Source organism: Pteropus medius, unplaced genomic scaffold, assembly GCF_902729225.1.
Source record: "Pteropus medius unplaced genomic scaffold, Ma_sr-lr_union100, whole genome shotgun sequence".
NCBI lineage: Eukaryota > Metazoa > Chordata > Mammalia > Chiroptera > Pteropodidae > Pteropus > Pteropus medius.
Genome location: NW_024351733.1, coordinates 1403745 through 1422162, shown reverse-complemented (window position 1 = coordinate 1422162; position 18418 = coordinate 1403745).

Genomic DNA, 18418 nt, shown 5'->3' with positions numbered 1-18418 from the left:
TACATTTTGGTTTCCAGTTCATTTCTTGTATAAAGAAATATGATTGATTTTGATTTTTTATGTTGATCTTGTTGCACTCATTATTTCCATAAGCGATTTTATAGAATCCCTGGGAAATATTTTATATAACCAGCATAACACCGGTAAATAGGGACAGTTTTAACTTTTCCATACTGATTATATGCTTGTATATTTATTTTTCTTGCATTTTTATGCTGGCTAGAACTTTCAGTACTATAAAGAATAGCAGGCCTGAAAGCAAAGAGCTTTGCCTTGATCCTATTATTAGGAAGAAGCATTAAAATCTTTCTACATTATTATAACATTAGCTATAGGATTTTTGTAGATATTCTTTATTAAGTCAAAGAAATCCTCCTCATTCTTAGTTTTCTGAGAGCTTTTATCATGAATGGGTGGGGAATTTTGTGAGTTGTTTTCTTTTTTTTCCTGAATGGATTAATGAGACCATGTGATTATTCTTTTTTAGCTAGCTAATATGACTTATGAAATTTGTTAAGGATTTTTGTCCCTATATCTATGAAGGCTATAGGTCTGTATTTTGTACTGTGCTTGTCTCGTTTCTTATCAGTGTACTTCTTGCCTCATAAAATGTGTTTGGAAGTGTTGTCTCCTCTTTTCTTTTCTGGATATTCACAGTTCTTTCCTTTAATCACATGAAAAATGTCATGCTACCTCCTTTTGGATTCAATCGTTTCTCATAAGAAATTGTGACATTTGATTTTAGCTTATAGAGTCTTTTCTCTTTCATTGTTTTCAAGAAATTTTTTTCTTCATCACTAGTCCTCAGGAGTTTGACTGTGATGGGTACAGGCATGGATCTCTTTGGGTATATCCTGTTTGTTCACTTTGCTTTTTAAATCTGTAGGCTTTTGTCTTTTGCCAAATTTGGTTATTTTTCAGTCATTATTTCTTTGAGCACTTGTTCAACAACACTTTCTTTTTTCTCTCTTTTCAGGACTCTGATGACATGCGTCATAGATCTTCTACAAGTCACTTGAGCTCTGTTGATTTCTTATCAGTCTATTTTCTTTCTTATTCAGACTGGGTAATTTCTATTGTTCTATCTTCTTGTTTACAGATTTTGCCCTCTGCCCCCTCCAACCTGCTGTTGAGATCATCTATTGAATTTTATTTTGATTACTGTATTTTTCAGTTCTAAAACTTCATTTTGTTCTATATGTCTTCTATTTCTTGCTGAGACTTTCTATTTTTTATTTGTTGCAAGCAAGTTTATAATTGCTTATTGAACCATTTCTTTTTTAATGATGGCTGCTTTAATAGCCTTGGCAGATAATTCTATCATCTATGTCATTTTGGTGTAGGTGACTGTTGATGTCTTTTATCATTTAAGTTGAGATTTTCCTTTTTCTTGGTTTGATGAGAGATTTTAAACAGAAATATGGACATTTAGGGTATTATTTTATAAAGCTCTGGATCTTATTGAAAACTTCTGTTTTAGCTAACCTCTTCTGACACTGTTTTGATGGAGAATGGAAAGGGGATTGCTCCTTCGTTACTGCTAGGCAAGGTGGAAATTCATGTTCCCTCCTTTCGACCTATGTTGATACACATTATTATTTCTCTGTATGTGCATGTGCACATGTGTGTATAATTTATACTGCTTTGACATTTTAATTCCCATAAAAAAATAGAAAATGAATATCTGAACTCTGTGGGTTCATTCTTAAACGGTCAGAATTTTTTCCATTGGACCAAAGAAAAGCAACAATGTGTGAAGCCGAGAGCATATCTTAACTCATATTTCCAGAGACAATGAAATCTATGACACTTGTAAAATAATTTGACTTCAGAACTTGGTATTACCTAGCAATGCTTTCTATAAGGTCAAGACAGAGGACATTTACTTAGTATCTATAAGTAAAACTCAAAACTAATTTATCTGTTTTATAAAAATAATGGCTGACTCATTTGTATATTTTAGGAGGTAAATGTGTAGGAATTAACAAAGTGTTTAAAGAATTCTGAATGAAACAAAGGTATTATAAGGACAAAAAAATTAAACACATCAATGCTAGTAAGCTTGGAATTAGTACTAAGATATAATAGTTGCATCTCTTATACTGTATTAGTCAAGGTCCTGGCAGGAAACAGACAGACTCAAAAGCATTTAACAGAAAGTAACTTGTTGAAATAACTATAAACAGAGATATAGGCAGGGTCATGAAAACAAATAAAGGATGGCGAGTGATCTAGGTAATAGCAAAAGTGGGAAGTTGTTTTTACTCCTAGGCCTGGTGGGTCAAGGTGAGGGAATAATGTTGTTGGAAGAGTAAGAGACACATACAGCCACTACCAAGACTTTAGTGAGGCACACGGAAAGTGAAAAATAAATACCCGAAACTCTTTTTCCCCCTATTCTCTAATCTCTTTCTGATGTCACACAATTTGCTGGTAGAGTGTAAGATGCCTTGGTGATGGAGATGAAAAGCTAAGCTTCTCAGGGCAAAGAGTATGTCAGAGAATGTCATAAAACAAATGTGGTAGTGGGGAGTGGGGCCACTGATATAAGTAAAAAATTATTAGCACATGGGCTTAGCATCACCATATCAGTCTTGGAAGGATACTTGGTACTAGTGTGATACTCTAGTGGAAAATATGATCAGGGATGAAAAGAGTCTTTGCAATGTAGCTCTGGTCTTCATTTTTTAATGTTACATTACATTTATCTATATTCCTCTGAAGTGATCTCATATATTTTCCTATCATTATATTTCAAATTATTTCAAGAGTTTACCATGTATGTTCTCTTTGCATGCTGCTTTGTTCCTTTGTTGCATGTATAATAAGCTACATATATGTTTAATGTGTGTCTTACCTGCTGGAATGCAAATTCCATCAGAACAGGAGTTGCGTCTTCCCTTTGAATTACTTCATCACCACTGCCTATCACTTTGTTATGTGTATGCTATTGCTTCTGTTTGCAATTTCTTTATCTTTTTTACCTTTGTCTGTGTATTTTATGGTTCTTTATGCTTCTAGACTTCGTTTAAACTTGCCCTCTCCATGAAGATTTTTTGAGCCTCCCTTCAGCCACATTTGTAGTTGGGTCTAATGATATGAATGTACGTACCTTCACTACTCAGATATAAACTTCTTATGTTAAGGACTGGTTACTATTTATGTTGACATCATGGGCTCTCAAAAATGTATAATGTATAATAAGGGCTCAATGATATCAGTTCGGGAAAAAGAAAACAGTAATGTAAGGAAAATAGACTTCAGGCTGTGAGCACACAATAGCGAACACAAATGTCGAATCATAATATTGTACACCTGAAAATTATATGTTATTAACCAATATTATTCCAATAAATTAAAATAAAACAGGCACAAGCAAGGAAGAAAGAAATTCAAAACACAGATAATTATAAAACTCAAAATCGAGGCTGAATCCTTTGGGGGCTGGGTACCAAATCTGTTTGCAAGTATATATTAGAAGAGATTCTGAATCTTGGCACTATTGGATGACTACAGTATTAAATTATCATTTAAAACAATGGCACTGGGCTGTGCAATTTATTTATCATTTATTTATTAAACATTTATTAAGGCCAGTTTTTCTACGTTAAGGATATAAGGTTATAACTCCTGGTCTCTTTCTCAAGGAGATTATGCTTGACGTATTTAAAAGAAAATTATACATTTTAATCTATTTGTTAATCAATAAACATGAATAAGCTTGAGGACACTTGCCTGGAGAGGTACCTAATAGAGGGATCAGATTTTAAAGATAACACCATGTGCACTGTCTACCATAAAAGATGGTCACGTATGTTAAATTAAGCCATGTATTTAAAAAGCTGCTGTTAAATGCATGCATTAGTAAAGAGGAACAGTCTCAAATCAATAATCCAAGCTCTCATCTCAAGAACCTAGAAAACGAAGAGCAAAATAAACCTAAAACGAGCAGAAAGAAGAAAAAAATGAGCAGAAATCAATAAAATTGAAGACAAAAACAATAGCGAAAATCAGTGAAACAAAGAGCTCATACTTCAAAATGATCGATAAAATTGACAAAGTGTTAACAAGAGCGACAAAGAAAAAACTGAGGACACAAACTACCAATGTTAAGAATGTAACAGGATATCACTACAGACTTGGCAAACATAAAAAAAAGATAATAAGGGAACACTATGGACAATTATTCACACAAATATTTGACAATTTAGATGAAATGAACCAATTCTTTGTGAAACACAAACTACTGCCAATCATCCAATATAAAATAGATAATTTGAATAGCTCTATAGCTAATAAGGAAATGAATTTATAATTTAAAAAATTCTGAAAAATAAATCTCTATGGCCATATGGTTTCATATTGAAAAGGAAGAGTTAATTAGGAAGAACAAGTCTATCAGATTTTAGGACTGATTATACAGCTATATTAATTAACGTAGAATGGTACTGGTGGTAATATAGACACATGGATCAAGAGAACAGAATAGAGAACCACACAAATATGGCCAACTGATTTAGACAAAGATCCAAAAACAATTCAGTGGAGCAAAGATAGTCTTTTCAACAAATAGTGCCAGAACACTTAGGTCTCACATCTTATAAAAATATATATAAATACATTTGCATATATAAGTATATACAAAAATATGTAAGAGAAAATCTTAGAATCTAAGGCTAAGCAGAGTTCTTAGATTTTACACTAAAAGCATGGTCCATAAAAGGAAGAATCGATAAACAGGACTTCAACAAAATTTTAAACGTTTGTTACTAAGAGGATGAAAAGAGCTAAAGGAAACATACTTTCAAACCACATATCTAACCAAGGACTAGTATCTAGAATACATAAAAAACATAAAACTCAAAAGTAAAATACTAAATAAAACAATAAAAAAAACAAAAATTCCATTAGAAAATGGACAAAAGACATAGAGAGATATTTTCCAAAGATAATATATAGATGGCAAATAAGCTTATGAAAAATGTTCAACTTCAACATCATTAGCTATTAGGGAAATGCAAATTAAAATCACAATGCAATATAACAATGTACACATCAAAATGGCTAAGTTAAAAAATAGTGACAACATCAAATGCTGACAAAAATGTATAGAAACTGGGTTACTTAATTGTTGGTGGGAATGTAAATAGTACAGCTACTCTGGGAAACAGTTTTGCAGCTTTGCAAAAAATTAAACATGCAAATGCCATAGAACTCAGACATTTTACTCCCAGGTATTAATCCTGGAGAAATAAAAATTCTTGGTCATACAAAAACTTGTACATGAGTGTTCATAACAGGTGTATTTGTAATACACAGAAACTGAAAACTCAGATGTCCTTTAATAGGTGTAAGGTTAAACAAACTCTGGTACATCCATGCCATGAAATACTACTCAGAAATAAAAGGAACACAACAAAAACCTGGAAGAATCTCCAGATAATTTTGCCAAATGAACAAAGCCAATCCTAGAAGGTTACATAGTGTATAAATCCATTTATATAATGTTTTTGAAATTACAAAATCATCCAAATGGAGATCAGATTAGTGGTTGCCAGGGGTTAAGGAGCAAGTGGGGGCAGGAAAGAAGTAGGCCTGGCCAAAAACAGGGAAACATGGGGGTTCCTTGCTGTGATGGAAATATTCTGTACCTTGACTTTACCAAAGTCGATATCCTGGTTGTGATATTGTACTACAATTTTGCAATATGTTACCATTGGGAGGGACTGGGTACACAGGATCTCTCTGTATAATTTTTTATGACTGTATGTGAATCTACATTATCTAAAAAATAAAAAGGTTAATTAAAAAAAGATGGTGGCCAAGGTTTGGTCTATAGCCCAAAGTTTTCAGACCCCTGATACTGACACTGATATATATGCACACAAAGCAATATAAGAGTAAAACTGTAAAGGTCAACGGAGATTAGATGCAACAATGGCATGTTTACACAGCTGTCTTTGCACTTGCTCCTCTTTGTTTTAAAGGCTATTGCGACTAGATTATATAATAACAACAGTTAAAAGTTACAATTCTCTAGTTTAAGAAGACATTAAATGTGTGAATAAAAATTCTGGATATCTTTTAAACTAAATATTCAGGATCTTAGAAAGACAGGCTCCAAATGACACTTTGTCATTACTGAATATTCAAAAACATTTCGCAAATATATTTATGAAAGTTTAAACCAAGTTATTACTGTGCAAGAAAGCATAATGAAAATAATATAAATTTATGTAGATGACATTTAAATTGCAGCTTCAGCAAACTTGTAGGCTCAAATCAAAATCCTTTTCTAATTTCTTACTTAAAAATGTTAAAAAGAAATTCCCTACACATTACAATACTTACTCTGCTCTTAATACCACCAGTTTTTGTCCATAGCAAGGCTGTTTTCATGTTAAAAAGGGTTTTGTGAAGGTTGAGTAGGTAATCCTAAGAAACAAGTGATGAAAGCGATATTCATTTAAAGATGTGGGGTCTAAAATTTGAGGACCTTCTTAGTTTTGCATATTTTTCAAGCATGTGTCTATATGAAACCTTTACTAGTGTTTTTGAAGAGTTCTATGAAATGGAGGGACTCTGACACAGGCTTAGGCTTCATTAGCTTCCTGACAAATCTTAAGAGAAGCTTTTAGAGGACTTGTGTAGCTACTTGTGCTATTTTCTCTAATATGTCAGAGAGAGAGAGAGAGAGAGAGAGAGAGAGGGAGGCAGGCAGGCGGGGAAGAGGGAGCGGGGAGGAAGAAGAGAGGGAGAAGGAGGAGGGAGGGAGGGGAGTGTGAGGGATGGAGTGGAAGAGAGAGATTTATTGTGTGGCATTCTGTTTTGAGGCCTTACTAGAGAATGCTTAAAATAAAAAAAATAAAATAAAATAAAATAAAAAAACTCACAAATAATGGCCATTTGTAATTTGGTTCAAAAACTTTCCTGAGCCACATAAGCAATATACTTACTTACTGAAGCCTGAAAGTGGGAACCTGTTATGGAAACCACAGACAGCATTTTATTTGACTTTAAACGAGGTTTCAAAAATGGACTCAATTTAGAGGAGGATTTAAAAAAGGTTTATGTAGGTTTACATCCCAGAGTTCCATTCATTTTTTAAAAAAAGTGTTAAAGATTCTGAAGTCTGGTTACTTGAAAATAGCCTCTAATCCATATTACATTACATATTGCTTAAATATTCCTATATATTGCATTCAAATGATGTTTCAAGAATTTAAGTCATTCATATTTCCTTAATCATTTTTAAAAGATTTTTGTGTGTGTGTGTGTGTGTGTGAAATTTTGGGGTTAACTTTATGGTTCAGCTTTATTTGGAATATTGAGAACTTTGTTGAATTACTGAACTGGGTTTAACACGTACAGCTGTGCAGGTAGGGGTGTGTGTGTGTGTGCGTGTGTGTGTTAATTATCTTCAGCTGCATGCTATCTTAATGGTAGTAAATGAAATGTTTTAGGATTTCAAAATTCTGAGGAAATATTTTTAGAAAATTGGAGAAGAGAATAAGATTAAAGATATATATAAATCCCTATTTTTAAAAGAGAAAAAAAGAAAATTGGAGAAAGGCTATCTCAATAAATCTTCAATTTGAAAACAGGGAAATCTGACAAAACAACTGGTTCTTGAAAGGGAGGTTTGCAGAAAAATACTAAATCTGTAGAATGAGACGAGGTTAGGAGGAACAGTTAAATCTATCAGAAAAGATAAGCTATATTAGGTTCTCACTTGTACCTTACCACTTCCATTTTTTTTTCTATTTTCTCTCAGTTACTAGGAAGAAAATAAAATGAAATAATTTATGATTAAAACCAAGTGAAGTTGAACTAGTTAAGGATGGCTCTGACGTTGACTGAAGTAGGGAATTATGATATTTTCCCTCTGCCCCCACTCCAAAACCATTTTGCCCCTCAGTTAAATGTAGATATCTTATAACAGAATATTCCCCATTCCTCCTTCTCAAGCCTTATAACACTGCTGTCATTCATTTATCTTATCCATAAGCTCTAATCACCCAAGACATTGTTGCTGTTTTTATTATTTGAAACAGATTATCTATTAGATCATTAGAAATAAGAAAAAGAAAAGATCTGAGTTTACTTTCTTTTATTCCTTCTCCAATGTTATTTTTTTCTTTATGTAGATCCAACTTTCTGACCTACATCATTTTCTTTCTCTCTGGAGTATTTCTTTTCTTGCAAGGCAGATATACTGGCAACAAATTTCTTCAGCATTTGTCCAATAAAATATTTCTTCTTCACTTTCGAAGGTTAATTTCACCAATACAAAATTATACGTTGGTGGAGGTTTTATTTTTCAACTCTTTAAATATTCTTGCTGTTGGCATGGCTCAATCCCTTTTTACACCCTTCTTTGTTCTGCCCTGTGCCTGAGAGGCTGATCCCTATAAATTACATTTTCTTAGCTACCTCGCTGACTTGTTTCAGTTCATTTTGGTAAATGGGAGGCACAGATATCAGACAGAAAGGCAGGGAGAGAGGAAAGGGTCTAGGGCATTTCTTCCTCATTCCCCTTCATCTTCTTTGAGTCTTAAGTCTCACTGTGGCAGCTTATATACCTAACTCTCCTTTTAGGAATCTCCTCCTGCATTGTCCTATTTCTTACTGAATTTAGAAAATACTACTTCCTTCACCTGACACTTCAGACTTGGGAAGCGGGGTATGTAATGACTTCTTATTGCTAGTAGTCTGTAGGTACCCCAATAGTCCTTTTTGCTTCCTTTAAATCTGCTGACACCTTTGAAAGTAGTCACTTTATTGTGTTCTATTGAACCATCCCTGTCAGATTCTATTTCTTTCCAGGGTCATGGCTGATACACAGAAATCAGAAAAATCAATAGCTTCTCCCTTTGAAGTAAAGTATAAGATTCAAATGAATGGGATTCATAGTTACTTTTAAAAGTATGTTTCTCTCTATATAAACAATCTCTACATTTTTTCATAGCTGTATCTAGTGGCTTGAGCATAAAATACTTACTAGAACTGGAGATTAAAGCCAGGCAACTCTCTACTGATTTGCTTATGGAGTTTTCACTCAAGACATAAGAGTTGACACAATGTGGAATGTACTGTTGTTTAGATCAGGAATCATATAATGATTAATTTAGTGACAATGTGCTCAACTCAATGATAAAACTAAATCATACATGTGAGTGTACATGTGTAAATAAGTCACTCTACACATATACACATACCATTCTGCAAGGACGTGACTACTGGAAGACCTCACTACAATGTTGCAAATATAAATGAAGTTTCGAGTTTTCTGATAATTATATATTTAGAAGTGCCTTAATTTTTCTGGCCTCTGTGCCCCTAAACTAGCCCATAAGCTAGCATTTTCCCATTGTACTTAACTAAAGAGAAGCAAAACTTAAGAAATATATACTTTTACAGAAGGTGAACATTTCAACAGACATGGGTTACTGTTGGGAAGAGAGGCAGAAATGGGCGAAAAAAATTTTCTTATCTTAATAAAATTGAGAACTCTATATAAATATCTCAGCTATCAAGTCTGTTTTTCTCCAAGTTTATTACCTGTGAAGCTGTATTAATATGAATGTTTTAAGGTAAGCTAAATAACTGAATAAGCAGGGAAAATGACTCTGACTCTTTCTAATTTATGTAAAATAATGTCTTTAGGGTTTTCAATTAATTAAGAAATCATTCCTTGTTCACTTTTAAATTTAGCACATTTAGCTCTTTCTAATGAATTTGTTGTCTGTTTTATGATACAGGGATTATTGATTAATATTGGAATTTAAGGAAGGGCCAGTCTTCATTTTACAACATGTATCATAAAACTGTAGGCTAAAGAAGAGTAATTAAAAAAACACATTGATGCATGACTTCAATGTAATTAAAAGGATGTTTTGCATTCATGAAAAATTACAGGTCTCTATCAATTCCTCCATAAATAATTATAACCGTATAATTTAAAATTATTTCAACATCATATACATATGGCATATATTTAGATATAGTCATTAAATTTTTAAAAAGTTCTTCCCTTTCAAAACTGCAATTTTGGACCCTTTTCTGTTTTTTCTTTCTTTTTGCAATCACATGTATAATAGACAATAATACCATTATAGGTATATTTGAAATATGAGAACACACTCTAATCCCAATGTGAAGCACCATCAAAAAGCATGGCATACTGAAAGAAATCAAAAATCTTGTAAGTAAAGAGTTATACAGTGTTAATGGATTGGGAGACTCAGCATAGTAAAGATTTCGATTCTCTCTAAATTGATATATAAGTTTAATGCATCCCCTATCAAAATATCAGCAAGGTCTTTTTTATAGACATGAACAAGCTTATTTTAAAATTTATGCAAAAAGACATATCCTTATAATAGCTATAAAAACAATGCCTGACAAAGATTAATAAAGTGAGAGGAATCATATCACCCAATATTAAGACTTATTGTATAATTGTAGTAATCAAGACAGTATGGAAATGGCAGAGGGACAGAGTTATAGATCAATGCAATGGAACAAAGAACATAGAAATACACTCATACAGATATGCCCCCTAATTTTTAAAAATGTTATAAAAGCAATTCAATAGAGGAATGATAGTCTTTTTAAGAAATGGTGTTGAAGCAAGTGAACATCTACCACAGTAAAATAAAAATCAACTTAAGTCTCACACTTCATGCAAAATTAACTCAAATGTTAAATATGAAACATAAAACTATAAATCTTATGGAAATACATATAGGAGATAATATTTGTGACTTAGGCAAAGACTTCTCATACTAGACACATAAAACACAATCCATAAATTGAAAAATGGATAAACAGGCTTTGTTAAATTTTTAAAATGTTTTGCTGTGTAAAGGAATCTGTTAAAAAAGGATGAAATACAAGATACAGACTGGGAGAAAATGCTTGCATTTCACTTGTATGAACAAAGACTAGTATCTAGAATATATAAATAACTCGTAAAAGTCAAAAGTCAAAAAAAATTCAATTAGACAATAGGTAATAGACATAAAATATATTTTATTGAAGTGCATATACAGATGACAAATATATACATAAAAATATCATCATCACCAGCCATTAGGGAAATGCAAATTAAAACCACAGTGAGATAAAACTATATATCTATCAGATTGGCAAAAATAAAAATAGTGACAACACCAAATGCTGGCAAGGATGTGGAGAAACTAGATCACTCATACACTGCTGGTGAGAATGTAAAATGCTATAGCTACTCTGGAAAATAGTTTGGCAGTTTTTAAACAAACAAATAAATAATGGCAAAACAAAATATGAAACCACCATGTTACCTGGAAACTGTACTCTTGGGCATTTATCCCAGAGAAATGAGAACTCATGTCCACACAAAGGCCAGCACATGATTGTTCATAGCAGTTTTATTGGTAATAACTCCAAACTGCAATCAACCATAATGTCTTTCAGTCTGAGAATGGTTTATTAAACTGTGGGACATAGTAACTATAAACGGATCAGCAATATGTATTAGCAATAAAAAGTAAACTATTTGCTACATGCAACAACTTAGATGGACCTCAAAGGATTATGATGAGTAAAATGTCCATTTCAAAGTATTAAATTCTGTATTATTTCATTTGTATATTTTTTGAAATGACAAAATTATAGACATAAAATATGAATTAACTGTTGTCATGGATTAAGGAGGCGACAGGGCAGTAGCTGGGAAGTGGGTGTTATAAAAACACAAGAGGAAAGATCCTGTGGTCATGTAAGTGATCTAAATTTTGACTATATATATAGTGGTATATATATATATAATACCTGTTTGACTATATATATAGTCAAACACATATATATAGTGGTAGATGCACTATCCTACATGTGTTAAAATTGCATCGAACTAAACATGCACACATATACACACAAACAAGTACAAGGAAAACTTGGGAAATCTGAATAAAATGGGTTTATTGTATCAATGTCGATATCCTTGTGATGTTTTAGTATAATTTGCAAGATATTATCATTGACACAAACTGGCTAAAAATTATTCAGTATTTTTCTGTATTTTTTTTTAAACTGCCCTTAATTTTACAATTATCTCATTGTAAAACGTTTTTTTAAAAACTTACTCAAGCTCACTCAGCTTATGTCACAGCTAGGACTCCAATGCAGGTAAGTGGTCAATGCTCCTGCTTCTTGCCATTGCTCTATATTGGCCCTCAGAGGTCCTGGATACTGGAAGGCAAACTAGACTAAGACTGTAGCACAATTTAGTCACACGGATTCTCTAAATTTTAGACTTAGAATCAGCTTTTGGGAAGGAACACAGATCTTACGGTCTTGTTAAGTTGTATGAGAATATAATGGTCAGGATCACACTGCCCAACTCTGCTGTGGATAGGTGTTGTGTGTGCGTGTGCATATCTGTGGGTGTTGTGAATGTGACACTTTGGAGAAGTAATTTTTCTATACTTCAGTTTCCTCAACTGTTAAGTGGAGGATAATCACTAGTTCATAGAGTTACAAGTGAGTTAATAGTGGTAATACACTTAGAATAGCACCTGGAACATAGCAAAATGTATGTGTTAGTAGTACTAGTATTACTATTATTATTGTATACTGTTTTTAGAAATTATTAAATACACAAAATTATACTTTTTAAAAGCAAGGGAATACATTAAAAGCATTGGCATGATTCAATGATGAATTGAATCATGTGTATATTTTCTCATAATTTAATCATCTATGTGAACTAAGCATTAGCCACCTTTGCCACCTCAAGAGTCGCTTTTTCTAAAATCTTGAGAAGAGAGTTTTATCCTCACATTTACTCCTAAGTCAGAAGTCCATTGGTAGCCACTTCTCTGGGTCGGGTTCCCTCCCAGCCACTCTCAGTGATTCTTGCTCATAGACTACTGCTCACCAACCAGCTCATCACAATGGCCTGGAAAGTGGCCCTTCCTGGCATGCTGCAGGTCCACTGCCTCGGCCTCAGCTCGAAGCTGAATGTGGAGCAGGCCTACTATTCACCTTGTAGTCCACACAACTCCTTCACACAGAGTTCTGTAGGAATATTGGACTTTACTAGAGGCTGGGGATATGATTAACTAAAGAGAATTACAATGAGGGAAAGAGACAAAACTGTACACTAAATATAGCTTTAATTCTGTGTTATGAAACAGAAAAGGAAGAAAGAATTAAACCCCATACAAGGGTCTTTTGCTGATGCTCTCCAGTTTCTAGTCTTGCTCTTCCTTATTGAAGGCTAGAAGGTCATCCCTTCTAGAAAGCCTCCATTTTTGAGGTGGAAATTAGTATCTTTCTTTAGAGAAATGCTACTCCATAATAGCAAACTTTGAGTACTTACTATATGCCAAGTACTTATCTAAGCAGCTTATCAGTATTATCTACTGCATTTCATCAATTCTAAGAAGGCATATTTTACATTTTAATATTTCTAGAATCAAGCTGTAACTTAAATCAATGGTGTATAGAGTTTAGGGTATAACTTTTTTCTTTTGTAGTGGTACACAAAATAATGGTCTATCTTATAATCAATGCTTTCATAGATTCAATGAAATATGGTAATTTAATCCTCACAACAACTCCATCAGGTAAGGACTTATTTTTTATCAACATTTTCCAGAGGACATAATTGAGGCACAGCGAGGTTACACAGGTAGAAATCTCAAGGTTGCTCAGGGATACAACACTAGTAAATGGTAGATTTTAACTTAGGCAGCCTAATGCAAGACCCTGTACCCTTAGGATATGGTCTGCTCCTCCTGGATTCACACATCTCCTCCATTCTCATTCATTATTAAAGATGGTCCAGTTTAATTCATATTGACAAAGGGAAACATTTTTCAAAGTTGTACAAAATCTGCCCATTTGGTCCTGCCAACTTATATTATTAAACAAAACAAATGCCAGTATTTCATTTCTGCTTCTCCTTTCATACTACGCCCTTGTGGGGCACTCATGAAGCTTAACAATCAGGCCCCTTACAGAGTCACCTATCACAAAGATGACGACTCTTTTGTCACACAAAAAGATGGCAAAGGATTCTTTGTTTTGGAAGCTTGATCAAACTCCAGGATAGGACAATCCCTTGCAATTTCTAAAAATAGAGGCTGTGTAATGATTAACTATCTTTCTGTCCTAGCAAAAATCCAGGATGGTGAGGACAGGAATGGCTATTGTCCTTCCAGTTACATATATCTGTGATATTATTCAATATGTCCTATCCATTAAGTACGTATATATTTTTTCAAATAATTCTCCATCAATCTGTGATAAAAAGAAAGAAGTTTCATAAAAGGAACAGTGTTTAAATGTCTCTCAATCTGTTCATGCATCAAGTGAATAAAATGTCACAATACTTCAAAGTGAGGATAGATGATGTTAGCCTCATTACCAAAATTTGAGGGAAACAGTTGTACAACATTAAACTATTTATGACTTTCAGATGCTATATAATGTGCAGTTGGTTTTCTTTTACTACACTGACTTTTGTGAAACAGGATTTCCATATCACTGAGAAATAACAACCAAATATAGTACTAAACTAAATACTTCATTGATACAGGATTAAGGTACTTTGTTTTGATATGAAGTGGGTGTAGGTATTTTGAAAAGACCATCTCACTGTTCTCACTTTTAAATAATTTATGATACATATCATATTTTGTACAAAAGTATGTTATTTTATCTTGATATATTTTGTATTTTGTCAGTTAAAATGACTTAATTTCTCTATTTGAAAATTCACTAACAAAGTGTAAATCAGTATATGACCCTCTCTCTCTGTCTCTTTCTCTCTCACACACACAAGCACAGCATGGTATCTATAATAAGTCTAGAGAGTTCTTTTAAACTAAACATAATAGTTACCAAAAGGGATTCATAGTTTTGAATTGAGTTCAAATTAACCTGCCAGCCAGTTCCAAATGAATTTCCATCCTATAAAATAAAAACTGTCCCATGACAAAACTTTTAGCAGGAACAAATTCATTCCTTCTTGAGTCTATCATTTTGCAAAGCACCATGGTGTATCACTTGGAAAGGGATCTAAATTAGAATTTTTCCCAAAACCCATAACCAGGTGTACAAAATACAGAATTTAAAAGAGCACTGGTGTCCAAACCCATCAAATTGTATACGTTAAATATATGCAGGTTTTTTAACATCAATTACACCTCAATAAAGCTAATCTTTAAAAAAAAGACACACTGATGAAATCATTTCAAGGTCTGTACTCTCTTGAATCTATATATTTTATACTTTTAAAGATCACCCTCACTTTGCTTTGTCCTAGCTCACATGTATGCTCTGAAATTGAAGATGCTCTAGATGAGAATCTGTCTGTCTGTCTGTCTGTCTGTCTATCTATCTATCTATCTATCTACTTACCTACCTATCACCTATCATATGTTACATAAGCAAACTGGGGAATATATAGAAGGAACTCAATATTTTATTTTATTTTATTTCTTTTTCTTTTTTTTTTCTGGCTTTATTGAAACAATAGACAATTAGTTGCTCATATTTACATTGTACAATTCATTTTTTTCAATTATAGTTGGCATACAATAATATACCAGTTTCAGCTGTACAACATAGTGATCAGAGATCCGCATAACTCGCAAAGTGATCACCCCACTAAGTCTAGTACACCTCTCCCCCCTTACATATTTATTACAACATTATTAACCATCTTCCCCATGCTACACTCTACATCTCTATGTCTATTCTGCAACTATCCATTTATACCTCTTAATCCCTTTGCCTTCTTTTTCATCCCCCGACCCCTTCCCATCTAGTAGCCCTCAAAATATTCTCTGTATTTATGAGTTTACTTCCTCTTTTGTTGTTGTTGTTTATTTTGTTCTTTGGATTCCACATGTATGTGAAATCATGTGATATTTGTCTTTCTCTATCAGACTCATATCATTCAGTGCAATACCTTCTAGGTCCCTGGTGCCCCCGGAGCAGCCGCCCAGTGCTGGTGCTCAGAGCAAGCAAGTCTGTCACCATGAAAGTCCAGTCGCAGACACAGCTCCTTTAAGAGGTGTCTGCCACTGCCTCTGCCACAACCCATGTCCCACTCAGCCGCTCGGGACCAGGCAGCCTTGTGTCTTCACCCCCTCCTACCTTCTACCATTGCAGGGTGATTAATTATTTATCTCTCTAGTTGTCGTGCTTCTGTTTGTCTAGACCCCAAGCAACTTTCCTTACTGTTTGCTCTGAGGTTCTATCACAACTGTGATTTGGTTGCAAGAGGGATGAACAAAGCCTCTATCATCTATGCCATTTTTTTTTCTGGTTCTTAGAATCCAATATTTTAAATGGCGTGGTGGCTGTTGCACATTTTAGAAGCTTCTTGTGGTTTAATAAAGCATCATCTCAGGATTATGTAGATATTATCACTTGCATTTTGCTGATAAGAAAACTGAAATGCACTGAGTTAGGAAATCTGCTCAGTTCCAGTCAAGATGGTGAAGTAGATAGATGCTTTACTTGCTTCTTCCCATGATCTCATTAAAATTGCAACTAAAATATAGAACAATCAACCTAGAGAACCATCCAAAGACTAGACGAACAAAATTCCTATGACTAAGAATATAAAGAAGTCACCTCAAGACTAGAAGGAGGAGCAGAGACACAAAAGGAGCTGGCCCCACACCTACATGTAGTGATCGAGAATGGAGAGGGATATCTCAGCTACAGAGGTCCTCCTTGAACAGTGAGGGGCCCCAGCCCCACTCTGGGCTCCCCAGCTTGTAGCACCAAGTCTGAGAAGAGGTGCCCCACAACATCTGGCTGTGAAAATCAACCAAGATTTTATCCATCTCGGTGGAACAAAAGGCAGCTAGAAACCCAGGTATCCACTTAAAGGGCTCACACACAAATTCCCTCAAAGGGAGAGAGTGGGTTGTATGGCTTTCAGGCGAGGGCTGGGGGAAGAGCTACCATTGTCCCCGTGTTAAGCCTTCCTCCCATGTAGTTGTCAGGCAGACACCATCTTGCCTGTGTTGAGCCCTCCCCCCACATTGTCAAATCTGAATTTTCATTGGCCTGGTGAACCTCACTCACTCCACCCTGGTGACTCCATGGAACTCTGCCCCACCCAACTAGTGCAATGTCACAGGCTCTTTTGAGACTGGCAGGCAGCTGTTGTTGATCCTCATTGCAGTTTTTCTTGGATAACTTTAGGGGGTCTGTGGGCCCCAGGCAGGAGGCACCTGGCCTTGGTGGACTCTGAGACTGCTGTGAAGTGGACTCACTCTCAGCACTGGTGCCAAATCTGAATCTGTATTAACCCACTGAACACCACTCACCCCATTAACCCACTGAACACCACTCACTTCAGGTGATTCTCTGAGACCCCACCCCAACCAACTCCTAAACCACTCATATACCCAAGTCTCTTTCAGCAGCTGAGCCTTATGGACAGCTGGCAGGCAGTGGCAGGCTTAGGGGCTCCCTGGGCCTTCTGCTGAGATGCCTCAAATTGGGTAATGGCCTGCCTCCATTTGGAGCATGGCCACTCCCATGCATTTCCAGGTCCAACACAGGCAGCGACCAACTGTGGATTGCTTTGCAGCTCCTTCTAAGGAGCCCCTTACAAGAGGCTCCAGAATGGCCAGACCTTGTGGCTAGCTTCAAACCATAACAGAACACCACATGATTAGCCCCACAAATGGCACAACCAAAGGGTGGTCTCGGCAGGCATCAGAGTCCACTGAAGTGACTCCTGTTCCATTGGATCAGTCACTGCACAGCAGCTCATATGCTGTGGCTGTGGCCCATCCTCACAGCAGGTAAGACTGAGGGTCAATCCCATCCACTGATGTGCCAATAGAAATCAAAGCTCAACTACAACAGGAGGGCACATATAACCCACACAAGTGACATTCCTGAAGCATCCAGCTCAGGTGACAAGGGAGAGTGCACCATTGGCCTCCACAGAACACCTACTACATAAGGCCACCCTGCCAAGACTGGGAGACATAGCAGATATATCTGATATATAGAAATAAACACAGGGAGGCAGCTAAAATGAGAAAACAAACAAACAAACAAAGACATCTCAAATAAAAGAACAGGAGAAAACTCCAGAAGAACTAAATGAAGGCAAGCAACCTATCAGATACCGAATTCAAAACAATGGTTATAAGGATGCTTAAGGAACTTAGTGAGAACTTTAACAAAGTAATAATGAGCATAAAAAAGAACATAGGAACAATAAAAAAGAACCAGTCAGAAATGAAGAATATAATAACTGAAATAAAGAATACACTAGAAGAAATAAACAGTAGATTAGATGAAGCAGAGGATCTAACCAGTGATTTAGAAGATAAAGTATTAGAAAATGCCCAATTAGAACAGCAAAAAGAAAATAAAATCCCCCCCACCCCCT